The 24,494-nt window shown below is 37.6% G+C and overlaps 2 protein-coding genes and 1 long non-coding RNA gene across 7 annotated transcripts in view; 2 read left to right on the forward strand and 1 right to left on the reverse strand.

Moving 5' to 3' along the window:
- The window catches only part of LOC129790865 (UNC93-like protein), a 1,060,245-nt gene that overhangs the window by 596,163 nt on the left and 439,588 nt on the right, over positions 1-24,494 (forward strand). The gene's annotated exons all lie outside the window — the stretch shown is intronic.
- LOC129790850 (cleavage and polyadenylation specificity factor 73) overlaps positions 1-24,494 on the forward strand; it is a 566,536-nt gene that overhangs the window by 102,454 nt on the left and 439,588 nt on the right. The gene's annotated exons all lie outside the window — the stretch shown is intronic.
- On the reverse strand, positions 6,660-9,095 carry LOC129790958 (uncharacterized). The gene is made up of 2 exons (XR_008750641.1): positions 8,103-9,095; positions 6,660-8,011 (listed from the first exon to the last, which is right to left on the reverse strand). It is a non-coding gene; the product is annotated as an uncharacterized LOC129790958 (long non-coding RNA).

The following is a 24,494-nucleotide window of genomic DNA, read 5'->3' on the forward strand; positions in this document are numbered from 1 at the left end:
TGGATGCAGCGACGACAATCGGGCACAGTTGCTAACCTGTTGAAGCAATAATTGCCGCAACGCCGTAATTACATACTATTGGCGTGCGATGGACCCACTGATTTGCGGTCTTTGCCTCAATCTTCACTGCACATCACCAACTTTCCTGAATTGCACACGCAAAAACGAATTCACCCAATCATTGGAGCTGCATAATCTGCATTGTAATTGACCATTCGCACCACTTTCATTACCCAAAACACTTCTTCATCTACCTGTCCCTGTTATCAGTGCGATGCGAGAAATTAAAAGTCTAGCGGCTATTCTGAAGGATTTTTTGCATGCCGTAGGTAAATGCACATTCTACTAAAATTAGGGGTTTAGGAAGGATAAGGAATTTTGAAAAATTCAATGTAAAGAAAAATTGAAATTAACGAAAAAACGCGATGAATTTTATTGAGAAAACTCACAAAAATGCGTAAAAAAGCGCGTAAACGTAAGAAAGTTATGTTAAAGTGGGGTCCGCCCGTAGAGTTTCATCCCCTGTATAGAACGGAAGTAAATGGATACTTCATCTTTCTTTAAAAATGAATTAACCCTTTCAGGTTCGCGATCAATTTAGCGAGCTGATTGAATTAAAAATAATTTTTATGGATTTTTCGAGCTTAAATAAGACATTTTTGCCAAAAAAAATCCCAACTCAAAAATTTTCAGTTTTTCGTCCTTCCTTGAGGATGTCCTTTTGTGGTCATAAAATGATCAGGGATTGTAAAGACACTATCTTGTACTAATTTGGACTCAATATACATAAAATAACTATACAAAATGAAACATTTTCAAAAATGAGCCTTTGGGTCAGCGTATGACCCAATAGACCTGAAAAGATTAAATAAAAATTGAATTTGCCGCATAAAAACTTTTTCTTTTCATAAAAATCAAATCGAATCGGTTGAAGAAAGACTTTTAGAACTTTAACGCAAAATTTTAAGAATTTCGGGTGAACATAGACTTTTCTATGTGTGATCGTTAGAAATTGATCTTCGCGAAAATTTCAAAAAATTCCTAAACATATCTGAATTAAATTAATTCTTGTATTTACGATGAAATTTTCAACAGCTTAAAGTGCTTCATTAAAAACTCACCCCTGGAGTGCTAGTAAATTCTCACGAGGACTGTATTTAATTGATCCGATGACGCTGTCCGCATCCTCCTGGCCGGGAGGAAGTTCTCCTTGGTGGTGATTTAATATTTGATGTTGGTGAGAGAAGTGTAATTGAAAGAAATGCCGCGCTTGGAATGACCATGCGAGCCAAAAAGTGCAACACCTCTCCTGTGGGGAAGATTATCAATTTTAAAGTGGGCAAAAACCCCTCATTAGTACATAATTCGTGTGCAAAATCTCCAAGGGCATCAGCGCTAATTCCACCACCTGAGCCCAAGAGATTGGATTGTCATAATACTTGGGTGCGCAAACAAAAACATTCTCACTATCCATTTGTTGAAACATTGTGGTACATTTTTTCCATTATGATGTATGTACATAAAAAAATCGTCCCGCCGAAATTCATACATTGCAAACATTAATGATTATGGATCATTTCTGCGTCATCATGGCTCTCAAATTGTTGGGACTAGAGCGCGTCTGTTTTATTCTTTCAAATCATTCTCACTCATCTTTTGAGGCACCCTGGGTGGTTCAACGGGCCAGCAGTTCTTCCACGGGGGACGCCTGATACCTTCATCTATACCATCATCATGAGTTTTTCTGAAATACCAACATGTTTTGACACACAAAAGTGTCACAATTTATCTCCACCGTATCAGGGATCCCAAACACATATCTCCTTTTCCATCTCACCGAAGGATTCAACTCTTTTTTCGCCCTCCTGCTATGGGAGAAAGGATCTCTCCCTTTTGTTACCTTTTGTATCCCTCTGCTTGGGACACAAAAGGACCCCAACAATGCACCCAGCGCAATCTTATCGCGCGCACACCTCAACAGTCCACCAATTGCCGATGGTTGGAACTTTCAGCGACTATGTCCTCGCGAAACAATTGCTCCTTTCATGACGTTTGTTTTGTGGAGTTTATTTTTGTAAAGTTCACGCAGGGACTGTCTCAACTCCCGTCGTATTATCTTCCCGAAGATCAGTGTGTGTGCCCTCCCAAACACATGGGGTTTGTCTCTGCCGAAAATGCAGCAACACCTGCTGGTTTCTTTGCTGCTTTCGCGTCAATCGCGGCTGTGTTTTATTTCCTCAAAATGCTTCTTCCTTCATGGGATGATCGCAGCATTGTATATGCACATAAGGAAGTGAATTTGGCAGGGTGGAGGATATATTATGTACATAGAATTGTAAATAAAATTCAGAGAAAAAATCAACATTTTGCTCAAGATGAAGATATTTGATGGAAATTGAAATTTTCTTCATGTTCGGTTATTTTTAATTTAAGAAAAAAAAATCATTTAAATTAAAGAAATTAAATAATTTCAAATTCTCAGAATTTCGAGGAAAATGCTCAAATATTCAGTAACTGCCATGTTAACGTTAGAAATCGCAAATTGTGAGCCTAGTACAGCACTTAGGGCACACTAGTTGATAGAATTTAGTCATATACTCCCTAAATACTCTGGGTTTGGGCCATTATCTCAGCATAGAGTGTTTTGGTGCGCACAGTGATCGTGGTACCATAAGCGAGGGGGAGGATAATAAAAATTCAAGCGCAGTATTCCACCAGATGCTTGTAACGTTTTTCCATTAACCCCCGAGACTGCTGTACGATGGCGTCTATTGAACAAATAATCACATGGAGGTGCACAGAGAATGGGAAAAAAAGGTGAGGGCGAATTCAGCCGAATAATGATTCATTGAATGAATTTATTCTCTCTCCGCACATTTCTATACTTTTGGGGTGTTATTTGCGCATGGAGAACATAAAATGCTTTTTTTTCTCTCCTCTTGCAGATCGTTTTGCCCATAAGAGCGGGAGGGTTTTTGGCACACCTGCCCTGGTACCTTGTGGTAAAGAACGAAATCTCACCCAGGAGCCATGGAGAGTGAGAAATTGGCAGAAATTTGCAACAATAGCCAATGAATAACTTCCGCACCGTGAGATGCATTTTATAAAAATGTGGCGAAATTGACCCAGAAAACTGCAGAAAAAAAAATTATGATAAATCATTTTGAGCCGAGAAGAAAAAGGGTTTATTCTGCAGCATCTATTCACAAATGAGATTGACGCAGAAGGAATCCCTTTGAAGGATCCCACGAGATGTCCTTAGGCATTCACTGTGACACATCCGAACAATAGAACCATGAAAAAATATAACATCCATGACAATGAAGTTCTGAAATCTCGTCTTTTGATCCTCACAACTCGCATTCATATATTGATTGAAAGATCTGCAGTAAGTCTGGGAAAATTTCTTCACAGGAAGAGAAATGGTCGACATGAGGGAATAAATAAGATGATTTCTATGAACGTGTTCTTCAAGTTTTGCCATCAAAATAAAATAAATTACTTAATTCAAGTGCTCCTATCTCAACTTCTTGCTTCGAAAAAAAAAACAAAGAGGAGATTATCGTGCGCAAAAATGGCGCAAGGGAAAAAACATTAAGAGCGAGGATTGATTTGCTTTAAATGAAGTTAACAAAAGTATATAAACAGGGAGAAAACCAATATAGATAAATAACATCATACGCGCGCAACATTTGAAGCCACGCCGAGGATTCCAAGGGGCGTCTAACTACTGCATTTATATACCATTTTCAGTGAAAATTTAAGAAATTTTTAAGGATAGTCTAGCGTAGTTAGAGCAGGTGTTTGGGTATGTCTTGAAGCTCAGAAAGTTTAGATGTTTCTTTATTGGTAAAATCAATTTAATGTCAATAACAATTTTCCGGGTTTATCGTCGGACCGACGTCTCTACACGTCGGAAAATCACTTCTTTTTAATGTCAATCGTTTGAATAAAATATGTGACGTTAAAAATTAAACGTCAAACATTAGATGTGTGAAATGTTTGGCATATGTAATTAAATTTTAAACGTTAGAACGTTAGAACAGAAGTGTCAAATGTTAGAATTTCACAGTTAAATTGACAGAAACAAAAATGTTCAACGCTATTAATTCGAATTAAATAGCCGTTAATATATTTAAATTATGTGCAACGTTAAAAGCCTCGAATGCAAATTTCAAAAAAGGTCCTATACTTGGCAACGCTCTTAATACTTTCTTATCTGATACGAAAAAAAGATTCCTATGTATTTGATGCAACAAAACAAATGAGATATTTTTAAAATTATTATTGAAATTGTTTTAAATAATTATCATTAACCAGCTGCCCACACTACTAGCTCAACGCCCCCTGAAGGACTCCTTCACCCATTCGAGCGAGTTCTTGCATGCAGGGAGTGATGTGCTGCCCGAGTTATCATTTAAAAATCCATTAGCACTCAGGTACATAGCATTTGTATGTATCAACGATGTGCAATTTGTATTTTACCTTTTTTTCCTCACCGGCGCGTACCTCATTTTTGCGACACGACGCATTGCACCGCGAGGGCTGTACGATGGGACCCTGCCCCCAATGAACCGACACTTGGGGCAGGCTCTGTCCTCCGCAGGGGAAAGTCATTTTGCCAATTCTCTGTACAATTGCCAGTGGGGTTTTTTTCTGAAGCATTTTGCAATTATTGTGGGAATTTTTGCATAAAATCATCGATTATGGTTCTTCGCAACTTCTTCGATTTAGAGAACTTAACCGGTATGTAAATTAAGTTCAAAGAACTTCAAGGTTCTCAATTTTTTGTCCTTAAATGAGCGTGGTTTGCTTGTGCTGAGAAAAAAATATTTCTTTCTAAATTAAATAGAATTCGAATGCTAACCCGAGGCGTGAAGTGTTGGAACGAAGGTTTCTCTGTGGAAATACGTGTTATTTGATGCTGTTCGCCATGCTATTTGAAGGAGCATAAAATTGAAAACCTAAAATTGCACTGACTTGACTAACTTGCAAATCATGAAGGAAAATTATTAAAGATTCTTTTGGAATAAAAACAAAAATCTTTCAAAAAATACAAATAAAACAAAAACAAAGCACAGAAGTCTTTCAAATGGAATAAAATGTAATTTAATAATAAAGTATAAACCAATTTTGAAAAATATATTATAGGGTTTAAGTTTAAAAGCCAAGCAAAGTAATGAATTCCTTCTTTCTCTCGTGTGGTTAAACAACATAATTTGGCACAATAATTTGTTTGACGCCCTTTTAGGTTCAAGGCCCCTTAAATTGTAAACAAGATATGCCCTTAATCATAACATCCTAAAAGATCTCAGTCACGTCGTACCTCTCAGAACTTTTGAAAGGAATTTTAAACTCAATGTACAAATTATTTCCTCGTTTCCCTCACTTTCGCAGCAGCAACAAAAAAGCCTTTCGCAGGAGGAAAAAAATCCCTAATTGTACGGGAAGAGGTGCCCAATCCAAAGTTAAACAGACACAACTTCGGGATGAGATGGTCCAAAAACAAACCCCCTCATTGAACATCATATTCAAATTGCCCACAATAACAGGTTGAAAAATTTATAGGAATTGTTTTAATTAATTCTTTCACTGCGCGGTGCGAATTCACTTTCGTGCCTTGAAGAGTGTGTACCCCTTAATTTGTCCCACGGAGCCGTTGGGATTGCATTGACGGATTACCGGGCGTACGGCGCGAGCTCCATCGTGACTTTTGCTCCTCGCGCGCAGTTAAATCTCGTTTCTTAATTTATCCATCATTTTGGTACCCACAGTGGGTAAGTTTGCACGCAAAGAAACCACAAGACAGTGAGATGAGAAAGCAAAAATTCCGCGCAAAGCGGTCAAATGTCTAAATAAATTGATGCTTTCATCATTAAGATTTAAAAATGCATTGCAGCCCCTTTTAGTAAAATAAATTAGTGGGATGAATGAGTACGAATGAATGCAAACATCAACAGAAAAGTCAATGCATTGTGTGTTTTAAATTAGACTCACTCAATGGGATTTAATGGGGTAAGTACCTAGTATTGTAATTAATCAAAAGAATAATTTATTATGAGAAACTTGTTGCAATGTATGATTATGAATTTTATGAGCTTCTTTCATTTTTTATTTTATTTCATATTTTAAATTTCTGTATTAATGAGAATGGTTTTAAAGTCTGACCTTGTTACACAATGTAAGATATCTTGAAGGAATATTGTTGTTTATTGTTTTCTAACAATTGACGGTTCTCTTCTAACGTTTGACGTTTATTTTCTAAAGTTTTGTGTTTTTCTTTCCTCTAACATTTAACATTATTTTTTATAATCTTCTCTTTGTAGGACGATATTCCTACATGGGCTAATAACTACCCTTATTTGAAGAGCTAACGGGTCCCGAACTGAATCGGACGAGCAACAGTGGGCTACTGAACCTATGAGTGCCTGATGAGCGGCATAGAGCTAACGACTCATCTCACTCTTTCACCCAGAGCTGTCCAACCCTAGACACACATAGTGCCATAGCTCAACATTATATACGGTAGAAGGGTTTCTCTACCGGGGCACCTAGCATTGTTCTACATCTCGGCCTTCCTGATATGATCAATGTCCTCATTGATGAAGTGAATGGTCAATCCAGTGTCCTTATTCTTTCGTTATATTTCATCATTGTCATCTTGTGTTCTTTAATCTTTTGCCTTTTTCCATGATCGAGTACACATAGTACTATGAACTCTGTGAAGCAACTAAGCCTGGGGCTCAGCAGGTGAAGACGAAGTCTTCTTGCTTCGGCTCTCGACTTGGCCAGTGATTTTCTTCCTTCTATCCAGTTCTTAATTCCTTTTATACACTTCAGGTTGCTTTTCTTCATTGCATCTACTTGATATTGAATCCTTGGTTTAGCGCACTCAGCTTTCAAGCGGCACACAGCCATTGCTTGACTTTGGCACATAGCCTTCCTTAATATCTATCCAGTCCTCAATTCCTGTCCTACGCTTGAGATTCCCTTCCTTCATTACTTCTAGCTTGTGTCTGAGCGGAGCATATAATATTTGATATTTTTTAAATCCTTCACATTTCTTTGTTGCTTCCTCGTTGTATGGCCATTCTCTAAAATGACAAAGAAATTATTCTCCAATCTATTTAGCAGGCTTACCTTGCGATCTGTATTTCACTTTTTTCCTGTAAACTTAAGGTTATCTTTTTAAATTTGTTTTGAAAAAAACATCTAATTAAACCTCGAATAAATAATAATACTTTTCTGTAATTTCTTTATTCTATCTCACATTGATCTACACTCAGTAGGCTTAAGATTCTTTTATTGATTTCATCTACTTTGTTTCGTATCTCCAAGAAATTTAATTTAATCATCTTCATCTCTCCTCGGAATTCATTGGAATTATTTACTTAAGATTCGCTGATTTTTGGGCACTGAGCAATTAAATGTCCGGTCTTCTTGCATCTGTAACAAAGTTCTCAGAGCTTCGTCGATCTTCGGTGCTTTTCTACTCATTCTCCTTTTTGGCTTCCTTGTGTGCTTCCCAATGTCATTCTTCTTGCCATGGCGGTACGGATGGTATCGCCCTGAATTTTACCCAGAGTTGCGCTTGGAATAGCGCCTGTCTTGCTTGGAATCGTCTATGTTTCAATGTTTTGTTCCGCATCAATTAGCACGCGGAGAAGTTGCGTGAGAGATTCAAAGTTTGTGTCAACAATGATGCCCTTAAATCCACAACGGTAGGAAAGAATTGCAACAATTCATCGCGAAATTTTTGCCACGAATCCAGCCTCGCTTTGGCTCAATGAACCATTTTTTTTTGCTGGTCTCCTCAATCACATAGATGCATAAAGAATTATCACTCTCTCTTCCCAATGATACATCAACGCGCCTTTTCAACTTCTACAAGCCAATCTTCAGTGTCAATGCAGTCGGTCAATCTGAATCAAATCGCTGTATTATTGCGCTTAGCTTCTTTGTTCCCATGGGCATGGCAACCGTGTTGTTTTGCCTTCTCGACTTGTGTTTCCTGCAGTTAAAAGAGTTAAATTACACATAGCATTTTTAACTTTTTATCTTCATAAGCTTCTCCTGTCTCACTTCTTTATCTTCTTACTTACTCTGCAGCAATTTCTTTATGATATTTAATGGAATTTTTCTTGCATTTCCTCACAAAATACCTTGAATATTCAAAACAATCAAACACGCATATAAAATGACATTTAATATGACGCAATACCCGAGTATTCAATCGGCACGACCGAAATGTCACGATATGGTCAAATTCCAGCAAAAACATTTCATGTTTCATCAATCTCGCCGAATCTTGTTTCATGAAACTCGGCTAATTTCACGAACATATGAAACACTTTTAAAACATTTTTCATTTTTTTCTTATGAATTTTCCTATGCAGTTTCACATGAAATATTTTCAAAAATTATCATGAATAACCTGAAAAGGAATTCCTGTTACGACATGTTATTGCAAGACAAGACAAGACAATTATTTTGTGCGGGTGGCCACCATTCACACATAGCATACACAAAAGGGTTAACACATAGAAATTTCTGGAATTGCCAAAAATTTCTCAGAAATTTATCATGACTTTTTTCAATTCAAAGAAACATATTCCCCTTTCAATTTTTCTCTTTTTATTTCCCTTTCCTGGGGCACTCAGGGGTACTTGCGCTACTTCCATCGCCGGGTGCTCCACCACACAGTTGCTGGGGCGCTTCTCGATGGTCTTCGCAGTCCTATCTTGTCGCATTTCGCTGCTTCTACGCCGCATTTTTCTCCACACGGTGGCGGCCATGTTGTCTCGCTGCCTTTTGCGTCGTCGTCTCCGAAATTTTCACTTTTCTTTTCACTCGCGCCGTGATTTTCACGGTTTTCCACACGCAGTGGCACACGCGGACCCTATCCCACTTCTGATATGTAGGACGATATTCCTACATGGGCTAATAACTACCCTTATTTGAAGAGCTAACGGGTCCCGAACTGAATCGGACGAGCAACAGTGGGCTACTGAACCTATGAGTGCCTGATGAGCGGCATAGAGCTAACGACTCATCTCACTCTTTCACCCAGAGCTGTCCAACCCTAGACACACATAGTGCCATAGCTCAACATTATATACGGTAGAAGGGTTTCTCTACCGGGGCACCTAGCATTGTTCTACATCTTGTATCATTTCTTACGTTTGGCGGGTTCTTTTTCTCTATCGTTTAATATTTATTCTAATACTAAATATTTTTTCATAATTTTTAATTTTTTTATTTTTATCTAATTTAAAAAGAAATCTGAACAGAACTGATCTTAAAAAGAAGAAAGTAATTTCATAAATATATTAATTTATATAAATTGGTAAATAACCCAAAATCAATTTGAAAATTATTATTTTAAAAAAAAAATATTTGTTTTGTTTTAAAAAACTAAAAAATTAAATTTTAATACATTGCAATTATTTTGCGAATATCTTTGCTCTCTACCTTAGCATTTATTTAAATCGAATGACATGATTTTGTGCATTGATGTTGAAGAATAATGGTACATAACGTATGTTACTTAATGCAAAAATATGTCATTAATTAAATTAACCTACACAGGGGCTCACATGGGGTTCGATGCATTTGCCTTATTGCTGTTTCATGCGAGGAAGTCAATCTAATGATGTCTCTGATTGCGCAAATTTTTCCCGAAGGTTCTTCCCGTTCTTCTTTAAGACTTCCTCCGTGCAATTCATCAAAATGGAGCACGCACAGAGGGCTCGCGGGAGGGTTCCACATCAAATTATGACAGTTCATTAGGTTGTTGCTGTTTTATTTTAATAAAATTAAAGCATTTAACGGAGACGTATTGGGAAAGAGAGTCATTCACGTATTGCTCACAATATGAATTTATTAAACACGCAATTTCAGGCAGGGCAGGTGTGTTGAATTTATTAAAATGCTAACCATTTAAATTTTTTTGTTGTTGAAATTACCATGCTGGACAGTGCGAGGGTTCGGGTTGGTGTGTTTTTGTTCATTGCCTAAGAATAGAAATGCGAGATAAAAGACGATTGCGTCAATTCTTATTCTGCTGAAGCAATCAATGTGCCTTTTTATGCGGGTTATCGTGGAAATTTTCAGTTAAAGATCAAGGACGACCTCAAAGGTACACTATTTTTTCTCTCTCAGGTCGTTCATTGAGGATAAGAAGTACTTTTTTTGTCATCTGAAGACATAACTCTCGCATGATCGGCCAGCTTATTCCCTCCAGAAAGATTCCATTTTTTTCGCTTCATTCAATTGAATAAAAGGAAATATCGATGGAAAAATGTCCTTCGTCCCAATGACCACGATCAATGTCTCCAATGGAGTAGAATACAAATAATCTGACATTTTTGTGGCTAGGAAAGTCACAGCGAGATATTAAAAAAAAATATATGACTTAATCTTTCACATCTCGCTCTTTACGCACAAAAAGAAGAACCGTGGTGAGTACAAAAGGGGCCAAAAAGAAATTTCTCAATAATCGACGCGAAAAAAATAAAGTGAAATGAGAAGGAAAAGAACCATATAAAACTTTTACTTTTAAGCGACGTTTTTTTTTGTCAGCACAATTTCTCATTTGAATTATTTCCTCCATTCTGTGTGTGTGGATACTCGAAGCTGTCAGCTTACGGAGGATCATCATCGCTGCATTATTAGGGAATCCTCTTCATGAGTTTTTATTTTCTTTCATTCATTTGCCCCACAAAAAAGTCTTTTCTGGTAGCCGTGTCTCCTCGTTGGAGGCTCGAAAGCGAAGATGAAAGACGCTTCAACCGAAAGGATTGTCCGATTAGGGTTGGGCACAAAAAAAAACGAGAGAACCCCGTGTCCAGTCATGTGAATGGGAAAAGAGTTGCATTGACAACATTTGAATAAATAAGTACAAATTTTTGTTTGAAAATGGAATAAAAGGACACAACTCCAGCTGACCTGGGAGCTCTTAAGCAGGAGTCTTGGTTATAGTAAAGTGATGACTGCAGCTTAAATAGAAATTCAAAGTTTCAAATGTTTTAATTTCCTAGAAAGGGATTTTAATGTATAGATGTTTGAATCAAAATTGTACTCAATTTTTAACAAAAATTTCTAAAATTTTGTGTAAAAAGTTCTGAAACTTTTCTTTTAAACGAATCCATTCTTTTTATTTTGAAAATAAAAAAAATGTTATTTTTATGCACTGAATTCAACAAAGAAAATTTTCCGGTGCAGAAAATAATGAACCTAAAGCCATAGTTAAACCAATTTAACTAAATTTTCCTGTTCCCAAAGTCTAGCAAAATTTTGATTATTCTCAAAGGGAAAATGGAAAAACCTTTGGACAACTCAGATAGAACAAAAAAAAATCTTTTGCAATTTTTCAAGAATTTTTCAAGAAAATTATCCAAGAATTGAAGAAATATACCGTGAGTCAATCATCTCATTCCAATTGAAACATCAATGAATGAAAGCATCACCGTATCCACCGCTCGTATCATAAACGCCATCAAGAGTGCATCTTAGTTGCACTCACACGCCATTTCCTGAACATAAATTCCCCGATATAAATATCGCATAAAATGGTGTATTTGTATTGAAGAAATGTTGAATGTCAATGCCGGGAATAAAAAAGAAGTGGAGAAGCATAAAAATATGATAAAGTTGCGAGGGAATAAATATTGTATGAAGTTGCTGGGGGAGAAGCCAAAAAGTAAGACGCGTTTGTAACGAGAGAGAGACGCAATGTCTTAATCAAATAGAGGATGCATAAATATCGCCAATCAGTGAATATTTTCGATGCCTCAACTTATGATGTAGTGGGTCCATCCTTCGAAACTCATTTGACTAATGCCGGCGCTCCTCCAATGTCAATGTCGCAAGACCGCCGGAAAATACTTATGAATAATATATTAATCAGAAATGGTGCACGGACTCCCCGGCATCCATCACACTGACGAGATCATCTTTGCTTCCATGGGATCTCTCAATCGCGAGATAACGAAAGTCATATTTTGGAAATATTGAAATTTTTGCTTTATGGGTGACCACCAATTTATGATGCCCCCATTGGCCGTTTGTGTCCCATCGTGGATGGCATTGTTTCTGGACCACCACGACCTCACGAGTCACTTTGTGTGGAATTCTCGCGATTTTGCACAGCGATGCATTAGACAGGGAAGGTGAGCGCGGGAAGAGGCGACATTCATCGGGCTCGCACAGTAGTGTCGCTCTAATTTTGACCCAAAAGAAGTCATCAAAGGGGCACGAGTGGAGATAAATCACATAGGTAGCTGTTTCGCATGAAAAGGAAATGCTATCTGCAAACAATGCGTCACGTCAACATCCATAGGATCCCAATCAATCTCCCCGCATTTGCTTGTCATATTCAAATCACCGAAATTCATCTCAATTTCCCAATGGTCCCGCGTATGCAAAGGAGACGTATAGACCCCCCGATAAAATATACATTTTGTAATTTGTGGGAAGAACAAAAAGCTCCCCACGGGAGCTAAAAAACCAGCCGACCTCATCCCAATTTTTGATCCCAATTCTATAATTGCCTTGATGATCCTCCCCAGACTGTGCGATCGATTGATGAGCCATGGCAGATGAATTTGAAGGATATTTCCTCCCTCGAGAAGAAGATCCCAGGTTGTTGGCATCGCGCATAGAAAATCCATCTATCATCATTCATTTTTATCGATTGTTCCATGAAATTCATGAATTTCTTTTATCCCATCCATTCCACCCATTGCGTCTGCGTGATCTCTTTTCCCATCATCCCTACACACCGCTGTCCATGCGGGATCAAAACTGGTGCAATTCCTTTTTGTTTGCAGGAAAAGACGCAATATAAATTCACTTATTGATATTTTGGCTTTCACGGGGCGTACAAAGAATTTGTCTCTGTCACAGATTTCTGACATCCAACCACTCCTGATGGATTATTATGTTGTATGTGCAATTTTTTTCTCGCCTCAATCCATTCTTTCACCACGATTCTGGACGCAATGGACTCCTTTTAGCACGTCGAGCCGACAAAGTGATGCCTCCACCACAGGCTTTTCATTGCGAATGCTTGAGTCTTTTTTTTTCTTTGTAAGGTTTTTAGCGTAAGCAATGGATATGAATGGATGTTTGACAATATTCACAAAAATATGTTGCCACAGAGAGAGAGAGAGAAAGGATGGTTATTCTCTGAATATTTTATTATTTCAAGCTACAATTTGCTTGAAAGTTCACCTAAAGTGATCCAATAAGGATCATTGAGGATTTTGTTGCACTGATGAAACGTTTATTGCTCAACAATGTGCATACATAATCCTGTTTCTTTTTCAGGGAAAAGAACTATTTTTTTAAGGGACAGATACTAACCAAAAATGTTATAAATTTTAAAAATCAGTTCGCCAAGAATTTTTTATTGCTTACATCTACTTCGTCTTGTTTCCTATAAGCTTTTCATATTGTGACCTAGAGAGGATTTTTGGCTTTTTTAAGCATCCTTAAAAGTCAGTGACTTTAGGTTTTTCTTTAGAGTTACAGGAAATAAATTTAATATTTGATTTTCAATTTAATTAAACGTCAAAAGTTAGAAAAGAATCGTTCAAACTGTTAGAAAATAAATGATCAAACGTTAGGAACTAAACGTTAAACCTAATAATTTAACAGTAAAATGGTCAAAAGCTGTTTATTTGAATGTAATCAGTCGTTAATATGATTTAGGAATCTTAATCTCTATTAAAACGGAACACCTAAGTCGTTCTTCCTAATTCATTTAATCATTTTTTAAATGAAAAAAAAAATAGAAAAGTTGTCCCTTCAATCTGACTACGTTCCTGCAATCCTGCTAACATTGGGCCTAATTCAGCGACCCAGAAACCCTTGAAATTCGCAAAATTCAAAGATTTCAAGGATTTCTTGGTAGCTGAATTAGGCCCATTATTTATATTTTTAACGTTTTTAGTAAATAAGTAGGGGAGACCGGGGCTAATAAAGTCACTTGGGTTTGGAAAAAGCCTAAAATATCATATTTCCTAGCTAGATAGAACAAAATGATCTGAGAATGAGTTATAGAGCAGTAAATTTTCTATAGAATTGAGCTATATATTTCGCTTTATCTATTTGGGAAATATGATATTTTGAGCTTTTTCTAAACCCTTAAGTAACTTTTTTAACCCCGGTCATCCCTATATATGAAAAGTTTCTTTTTCAAAGACACATTATTTCTAGCAAAGATCTGTAAATTTTGCCACTGCTCAACCCTTCACAACTAATGCTTTTTCCTCATCATTTAAAGGTTATTGTAAGTTTCACTATCATTATTTTACATCACTTTCCCATATAGTACGTTGGGACGTCGGTTGAGGATTGTTTTGTTGATCTTGCATATTGTGGTAGTGTGCGGACATTTTCGATGATGCCCCGTGTGTAATCCAATTTAAAATAACGAGATCAGAATATATGGTTTATGGGATCACCTCGTTCGCTCCATCCCAATGCCCATATTGACCAAGAAGCGATTAATAATAATGCCCCGCTGCGCAGATAACGCGGTGTGCATACAATTCATTCAGAGAAATTCTTTGGCGGGAAGCCTCTTGGCTACCTTTCGTGCGCCTCAGCACTGCCGTGTGCATTGTGGGTGTATTTACTTATTCATCCGTGCGCGCGCAAAAAAAGCGAAAAAGAAAAGAATGAAACCACAAAAGGATGAATGATTTTTTCATAATATACTCTTCCTCTCAGTGCCATTGCCCGAAATGCTGATGCGGAGCATTTTTCGTGATTACGATTTGCATTTCTTGTGGTGTGCAATTGGTAAATATGTGTCTGGGGCTATTGTGGACTACCTCATGGTTTGCAGTGGAAGAAGATAGCGCGAAGGAGGGTTAAAGGAAATTAAAGTTGTACCCAATAAATCTCGCGCCCCGCGCATACTTGATATCTCGTTCGCTGATGTAGAGAAAATATATATCAATATTATTATTTACTTTCTCACACACCGGTGGAACACCCTTCACAAAACCCCCGTTCCTTTGAGCACGATTGGGTTATTTATCCATCAGTTGATGGGATATATGAGATATAGACGGATGGTGGTGTTATTACTGCCATTACTCAGCGCTTATTTTGCCTTTTCTTCAATGAATCTCGCGCGCACACCAGACTCCTTCCACCACCACATCTCGTGGGCATTCCACCTCCGACATGTAATACAAATTGTATGTAAGCAACCCCGGAGCAAGGAAGTCGTTTTCATTATGTATTTCAAGCATTTACAATCGTGATCGATCGATTCGGACATTTATTAAACACGGCATCCTGTTAAGACCTCGAGGGCGTCACAAATTTTCTCCCTGATGCAACAAACCACTCCATCTTCCTTCCCATATATACATATATATTCATATTTCTCCCATGGACCCCGGCGCGCAATCTCTCATATGGGAGCCACAATGAGAAAATTGCGTAGGTGGCATAAATCATTTCCCATATTAAATGAACTCTGCGCACATCAAGACCCAATTGGATTTTCACTTCTTCATCCCCCCTAATTGAACTGGATTGCATATAGCATACAATAAGGGGCACCCTCAAGGGCATGTTTTTTTGTCTTTTCTTTGAATTTGGTAAATTGGGAAATTGCTTGTGAAAAAGAATTATATTATAAAATTTTAAATATATTTTGGGTTTACCTTAATGGTCTAGAAAAGTCAATTCTTAACCAAAATTCTTGAAACTTAGCTCAAGAAATTCTAGAACTCTTCCTCTAACTCTTAAAAAAATATAAGGAATTATTAAGGAATTTAATGGATGTTTAAGACAATTCTGACTTAACTAAAAAAAAAAGATAAAATATGAGAAGTAAGAATACAATGTATAATTTTCTTTGTATAATGTAGACCTTCAAAGGTTTAAAATGTGTGTTTGTGCCTCACATTTTTTAAAGCACAGAGAAGATTGGTAATTAATGAATTTTTCAGAATATGCAGAAAGTGAAAATACAAATAAAATATTCTACTTTTGTGCATAATATTCTTTTTAAAATTTCAAATAATATAAACAACTTTTTAATAGCTTCCGTTCACCGAAAAGCACTAAAATTCTGACCACCAACGAAAGTGAATCAATAAACACGCATCTTCTGAAAAATCCCACTCTGGCTTTGCAAATTTTGTCAGCCACACAATTATGACATCAAAGCTGGGAAGATTACCCCGGCATTTATCTCATCGTCAACGACCTCCGCCAGGATCTGCAGAACCACATGAGAAGGGCAAAAAAAGCACTGCCGAAAAAAATCATCACAAGATCCGATATTTACGTGTTTGCTTCTTCAGCAATAACCATTGACCGCACGCAAGAAATCGCCATCGCCTTTGCACACATTATCTCATCCTAATGAGTCCACAAAGAAAGTGGTTTTTGCTTCAGGTGCGCAAGTTTGTGGGTAATTCTTTTTTTCACCACATCGTGCAGAATTTGTGTCAGTTGGTGGTTTTGGGATGAAGGAAGGAACAGAACAAAAACTTACATGAGGATATTGCGGGAGGCGTCAGAGTCCTCGGAGGCGCCTTCCGACGTGACTTTCCTCTGGGAGAACCCATAATTGCTGTTTAAATATTTACAGTCACTCCATAAACCCCTTTTATTCTTTCCAAGCTCTTCCGCAACACTGTAAATGTTTGCTTTTATGTTGTTGTCTTCTGGAGCAGTCAACCAAAGAGTTGGTTTGGTGCGCAGAAAAAAAGGGATTCCAACAGCTACAATGGGAGAGATGAAAGAGTTTGTGCTGCTGTAGCCGGAAGGGATGTGCAGGAGAAGAAATTTATGCAGAATCTCGATGGGATTTTTATGCAAAAGCCAAGGGAAGGTGGGCACAAAACGTGGCTTCGAATGGCCCGTGGGAGCTTAAGGTGCGTTAGACACCCTCATACTAGTACGCTACCTACATACATATATACTCAGAGTCATCCCGGCTAGATCCTTTCGATCCTTGTTGCACCCTGTCGCAAAGGGAGGGGAATTAATTGAAGAATTTTGTGGGAAATCAAACAAAGAATTGGAACTTCTTCTCACGCGATTTGATTTCTCTCGAAATCCGTTCATCTCTTTACATGGGTGTTTGTTCTTCCCATAAGTTGAATGAAATCCAATTTCCTGGCACACCGCAAGAACATTCACTCGATATTTACGATGGCAAAAAAGAAGTACCAATAATCCTCCTTGTGGTGTGGCATTGGGGATAAAATAAGCAAAAGCAACTCCGGGAGATGCGACAAAAATGGTAATTAAAAATAAAGGTGGTTTGAATTAATTGAGATATTTGTGTGGTTTACTTCTTTTAGTACCCATGACGATGGCCAACATTGCATTGGACCATTTGGTGGTGTGGTCAACTTTGTCCGCTTAATTGTTGCACGCCATCCCATCGCAGAGAGGCAACAGCACAAAATCCACCCGATGACCATCCCGTGCGATCTGATATTTTAATTTAAATTTTATTGTCGGAATCCCACAATAACTTGGGCATTTTACCTCTTTACACGACTTTGTGAGCTATATGGGCGATAAATCCCCGCCTGAAAATTGCAACCATCTTCGGCGCGCAACTTCAGAGGCACACCAACGATGCATCCTCCCCTAATGAAGTCACTCCTGCTGGCAATGCTTGGCAATATTGATTATGACAACATGCCGCGCACTCACCTTCAATTTCAATCTTCGCCTCCGCCCTCCAATACGCTCAGCCGCACATCGCACGTATATGAAGACAAGAAACCCACGGATGGCGCTCATCGCACCATGAGATCGTCTAGTTTATGGTGCACGATATCCCACCTAATCGGTTGCTTTACTGCCATCCGGAATGCATCACATGCAGAGCCAAATTGTCGCACATCACTCGGCAGTCCTCCACGCTGCGGACACAATGTCCCAATATTGATATTTTCAACCATCCCATAGCCATTGGGTGCCACAGAATAATGATAATGAGCATCGAAAACAAGATCACATTTCTCAGATGGAGGCGCCTTTCATGTCGCTTCTCAGAGGCGAGATTTTGCTTAATTTGCCATAATCACTTCTCATGAAGTCACCGCGCAGGAATTGGCAAATTGTGTGCTAAATGAGAAGAATATTGGAATGCTAAGAGATCTTGAGGAGGGAACCTTCAAGAGCTGCGCTGTGGAAATAAGATGCAATGATTGGTGAGTTTTGGGGAATTTTTTGAAGAATTCAAATAAATTCGTTCAATTTAGGGGGACATGGGGAACACTTGAAGGTTGATTTGGTTTTAGGAATTTTTAATTTTTTTTTAGTTAATTAAAATTTATTTTGTAATAAAATTCCTCCAAGAAGTTTGAAAGATTGTTTGAAGAAAATTTTGAAAGTTACTTTTTCTGCCGTTTTCTTTTTTTATCGGTTACTTGTAAGTCGGTGGTAATTATAAATCAATCGAGAAAATTAAATAAATCTCAAAAAAATCGAAAATATTACTTGAATCAAAAAAAAAATTACTTTTCCATTCAAATTTTTAATTTTTTTTGCCAAAACTAACAGCGAAATAAAAAAAAACAAAATTCTTCTCCAAGTCTGTCACAATAAGGACTTTCATCAGGCCAACAATAAAATTGGTTTAACAATTATAGAAAGGAAGCTGAAATCTTATCTCAATGAATGTTAAACCTCAACTTTTTGAAATATTAAAATGTCATGAAGATAAGGATTTTTGTTCTTTTTATACGTTTTACTTGATGGTTAAAAATATTTTCTTTTGAAATAATACTAAAGTAATAAATTAAATATTTTACGTCATTTTATAGCTCCAAAATTACTTCATACGTTTATTCGATTATCTTGCTAAAAACTATTCTAGATATTCTGGCTAGAAATTCAGGTCAGAGAAATAAAAGTAATTTAGAGACGCCACAGCATTCAATTTTTCCCTTCAAGAAATTCTTCAAAAAATCTGTAAAGAAAAAACCTTGTACCACCAGAAAAGAGACATCACCACAAATGAATTTGGACCACTTTTCACCCTGACTTCCCGTCGAGATGACGCCCTAAACAAAACGTAAAAAGGAACGCTTCTCACGCGCATTGACCAATATATCGCCTCGGAAGATCGCCTGTGCGGTGGAAGCGCCCACGTTGATGATGGACATATGGGATTTATTCAAATTAAAAACGTCATGCAGATGAAAGAGTTTTCATGCATTTAATTGACAACCGCTGGCAATAATATCCCTTTAATATTTGTAGATAAACACTGGCTGTGCGGCCCTCACATGGCTACATGCAGTTGCTCCTCCTTGTGCTGTTGAGGGCGAAAGTCAGTGCGTCAAGAACCGATTGAGCTCGGGGGCTTTTTTTGTACGTAATTAAATGCTTTATGCACTCCTTTTTCATTGCATATTGCATCACAACTACCAATCCTCCTACTGTCTCTATGTGACTCGGGCACGTCGAGAGAATATCATTTCTTATTAATTAGACTTGCCCTGGGATGCCGTCTTCCATCATTTCACGTGAAACATCTCAATCTCCGGTCTCTAATTGCAATTTTATGTTTTTTTTCTCCACAACTTCTTGGCGGTGCACGATGCCGGTACTCACACTATAGCCACTCTCATCATTTACCAATTTAGTATTTTCACACGACAATGTGAACGATTGTGGAGCTGAATGTTGAAGATTTTTTTTCAAGGATCTCTGAGAAGGACCTTTCAAGAGCAGATGATACTGCAGATATCCTTTTGGCAGCCCCCTTCGAGGACCATTAGAAATTTAACACTTTATGCTCAATGCGTGATGAATCAAAGGTGAAATGGATTGATATAGAGGAACCCATTGACCGCAAGATTGGCAAGAGAAAAGAGGTAGAAAAAAAAGGATGAGAAAAGGTGCTTCTAGCACGGGTCAAAAGAAGGTGCAGATGCCACGAAAATTGGGCAAATGCATTCGTATAAATGATCCACAGCGTGAAAGAGTTGCCATAGTAGCTTATATGGATTTATTCATCCCAAGGGTCCACCCTTTTCAGGTCAATCCCTTTTTCTTTGCATTCGAAAAGGTGTGCGAAATATGCAGTTGGAGAGTTGAAAAAAAAAACCTTTTCAATATTCAAGACACCGAATTCGATATATTTGTGGCAATTTTCCCGTCCCCTTTTGTCAATGCCAAATACAATCTTCAACAAAAGAGTAGGTGGTTTGTAAATACTTACGTTGACTCATTGAAATTCCCTTCCATATAAAGGACGTATAGGCTCTCAAAGGAGTGGCGGGGACTTATCGGAACTGGGTTGGGAAAGGAACCCCTGAAAAATTCATAATATACTTTGAGGGTGAAAGAGTTGAGAAGGTTTTTTTTGTGTGTTGTTGTTGATGCCCCAAAAAGGTGTTACATGAAATACATATTTTAAATGTAAAAATCAGAAACTTCATTCCATCTGCCTATAGCATGATTTATTGTTAAACGTCGCGCGGGGAATCATCTGTTTCGTTGTGGCTGTTAAATCTCAAAAAAATGAAATTTTGCATAATATTTCATCACATGAATAACCCAAGACCCTCTTTAGTTGTACCAATTAACCAATTATTTCGAGCCTTTCGACTCCATTAGATTAACGGGGGAAATGGTTATTAATTGCCCAACACACTCCTTTAGCAGACACCGCAAGAAGTGCCGGGATGTGAGAGAATTCTTGCTGTATCACAAACAAATTTGTTTAACACACTTAAGAAAAAAAAAGTATCTAAACTCAATTACGGAGCGATATAGCACTAAATTGATACAAGACACCCATTTAATTGAAGTGAGAATTGGGGTCAGTATTCCAATTGGGCTGTAGATCATTCCCGTAAATAGACAGGAAATTGGTGGTGCGCGAGTGCTTTGGAAAAAGGGGTTCTTATTTGAATTTGTGGTTTTTGGGAGAAGTTCATCGGGTTCGTCGCTTGTTGATGTCTTTCGTTTCATTTTTTTTCTCTTTGCCCGCGCGCGAGTTGAATTCGTTTTCGGCGGTACAAAACAACACGATAAACTCTGTATTTATTTGGTTTAGAAGCAAAACAACACGAAGAAGTGGACCAAAAAGGAGAAATAAGAAGGAGAAGATTGAAATTTTGGGAAGAAGAATTTAATGCAATGCAATCAGTTGCATGCGACTGAATTGATTGATTTGTTAAGTGCACAGATTTTAATGAGAAAATATTATCAAGGAAATTTAAAGAAGGTTTAAAAATGTTTTCTAATATTTTATTTATTTGTTTGTAATATATTAAAAAAATGTACTGGTAAGCTGACCAAGCTTACGAGAGCTGTGTTTCTTTCAGTGTACCAATTTTGTGAGAGCAAACTATAACGCAAATTAATTTAAATACGCGCAAAGTCGGGAAAAGTTGAAAAGTCATCCCCCAAGAAATATTTAAAACGCCATATCTCGGGAACGGCTCCATAGATTTTCGAGTTTGAGCTATCGTTGGAAAGGTCTTAACCTCAGCTATAACATATTAAAATATGAAGTAAATCGATAATGGCGTTTTCGAAATATTCGAGTTCGAAATTTTCGAAAATTTAGATTTTGACTTTAGTGCCTCTCGTGGTCATTTCTCGAAGTTGCAATGTTGTAGACATTTGTAGGGTTTCACGAAACCTTTCATTTGCGCTTGAGTTGATCAAAATCGGACTTGTAGAACCCGAGATATGACATGCCAACTTTGGAAGGCTATATCTCGAGAACGGCGACATAGATTTTCTTCATTTTTGGCATGGAGCTAGATAATATGGTCAGCTATAACATATCAAAAAATGAAGCAAATCGATAATGGCGTTTTCGAGATATTCATCGAAAAGTAATCGAAAATTTTGTTTTTGATTTTTGGCCCTCTAGCGGTCACTTTTGAAACTTCTGATGTTCTAGAGAGTTGTAGGATTTGTTGAGATCTTTCATTTGACCCCGGGTTGATCAAAATCGGTCAAGCCGTTTTCGAGTTATGATCGATTTTCGATGAAAAATTGTGGCGGCCATATTGACTAAACGGCTTGACCGATTTTCGAAAATAAGGTATCGTTGGAAAGCTCTTGATGGCCCCTACAACATATAAAAATTTCAGATTTTTAGCTATTACAGGGGCTGAGATATAGCGAAAACAAAATTTTGAGGTTATTCAAAATGGCGGACGGGGGGGTGGGGGGTAAAATTTGACGTCATAATCGGACGTCTTCCAGTCGACTTTTAAACTTTGCCGTTTACCGCAAGTCTCTATCTATTACCGTTCTCTTGCAATTTCAAGTTGAACCACGGACGGACGGCCGGCCGGCCGGAAAAAAAAAATTTTTGGCGCATACGTTTTTTGGAATGTGGGGACCCTAATTCGTGCTCATCCCAAGTTTGAGCCCGATCTGACGACTTTCGATTTTGCTCGGTACACAAAAGCTGTGTCTGAAAGAAACACAGCTAATTATTTTATAAGTCAATTAGAATTTGATTATATTTCAAATAAAATGTCTTTTCTTTAATTAGCTGTGATTCTTTCGAAGAAAAGAATAGCACAGCTTCTGTGTACCACCTAAAATGCAATGTTGTCCGATCGGGCTCAAACTTGGTATGAGCACGAATTAGGGTCCCCACATTCCAAAAAACGTATGCTCCAAAAAACTTGTCCAAACTCTGGGGAAGGCTAACTCGCGCATTGGCTGTGATTCCTGGCGCGAGTCATCCTTCCCCAGAGTTTGCACCCCCAATTTATGACACACTTGAATTTTCTGCCACATTTCACCTCAATCTTCATCAAATATCATACTTGGACTGACCTCTGAAGGAAGAATCACAGCCCGTAAGTGAAACTTTCCATGTACATTCCCTTTTCTTATTAATCTATACTATACTGCTATATATATATTTTACCGTTATATTTTACTTTGCATTTACATTAATATGCTTTATGTATATATTTTTATGGTTGTCCCAAAAAGAACCGTTATGGGTGAACTTTTTGGGACAACCATAAAAAAAAACGTCAAAAACTTCACTCACGCAGAAGCTGGCAAAGAATAAAGACGTGTGCAAAAATTTAATACGCAATAAAAGTGAAAATTTTATATGGAGGAAGAGTGGGAGAATTTTCTAAAAATTGAATTTGAAGGCAAGTACAAAAAATTCCATTAATAATTAGAAACTAATTATTTTCTTTTTTTTCTTTTTAGGGGAAAAACTCAATTCCCCACGGAAAATCGAGATGGATGACAGAAGCGCCCCAGAAGCTTGCTCCTCTCAAGCTAACCCCCCACAAGGATGTGCTCCAGAAGCTTGCTCCTCTCAAGCTAACCCCCCACAAGGATCTGCCCCACAAGGATGTGCCGCGGCATCACTAAACGCCGAATTGGACTTAAAGGTTACAATGTTCAAAAAAGAAGTGTCCACCAATCGCCTCCTTGTGGAGCGGCAGAAGTTGCGCTTTGCGCAGTTTGAAATGGAGGCAAAGGCAATGATTGAATTTTTATCTGCAATGTTAGCTCCCACCAAAAAAGCTAAATTAACCACGTCAAGAAAACAACCATCAGGTTAGGAGAAACGTTCAATCATTGGAAATCATGGTATTTGAAACAAAATTTTTAATTTTCCGCTTCCGGAAAGAGTTCTGAGCTCCTAAAGTCTCTTTGTTCTCAAAGGTTAAAACTCTAAAAAATTATATAGATCATTTTTTTCAAAAAGTGCTAGAAAATCATTATTTTTCATGCTGAAAATGAAACTCTCATAAATTTTTATTATATTCTTAATTTTCACTATTTTAAAGAAGATTTTATGTAATGAGAAAATCCCAGAAATCGTTTAGAAATTTTCTAAATTGTCTGAACTTTCTTAGCACATTTAATAAATTAGGTTTTTTTTTATAAAATATCTAATAAATTAGAACTTCTCCAACATATTCTATTAATTTCTTATAAAAATTTAGCATTGCGCCGCGAAAAGTATTTATTTAAAGACTTCATTCGCATTGTAAAAATTTATTAAAAGTTAATCTTTTTCGTTGGTGCACCTTCTTTGCCAGACACACCGCTTTAACACTCTCCTCACGACATTGCGCTGGATTGAGGGGATTTCTTTTGCATCCATGCGCTCTTCTTCCCGCCGGATAGAGATTATTAATGAGTCTTTTATGAATTTTGACCAAGTTTCTTCTCACCTTCGACGGTGATTAAGATTTCAGGGGATCGATAGCCACATGTCTGGCGACAATACCATCACTTAGTAGCCCATAGAGAACAAGAGTGACAATGGGGCCAAAACCTTATGATTAAATTGCCCATAGAGTGTTGAGAAGCACTTCGGGGTGCTATTTTATAAATCACCCAGCACGATGCGCCATGTAGAAAAGCTGCGAAATTGAATATTAGCATTTTTATGAGTGATTGAATGTGTTCTTCCCTTCAGGATTCAGGCTAAGTGTATTTATCTTTTTGCGCTTATGAAGATCTCTTCTCATAAGTATTTT

Source organism: Lutzomyia longipalpis, chromosome 2, assembly GCF_024334085.1.
Source record: "Lutzomyia longipalpis isolate SR_M1_2022 chromosome 2, ASM2433408v1".
Lineage (NCBI taxonomy): Eukaryota > Metazoa > Arthropoda > Insecta > Diptera > Psychodidae > Lutzomyia > Lutzomyia longipalpis.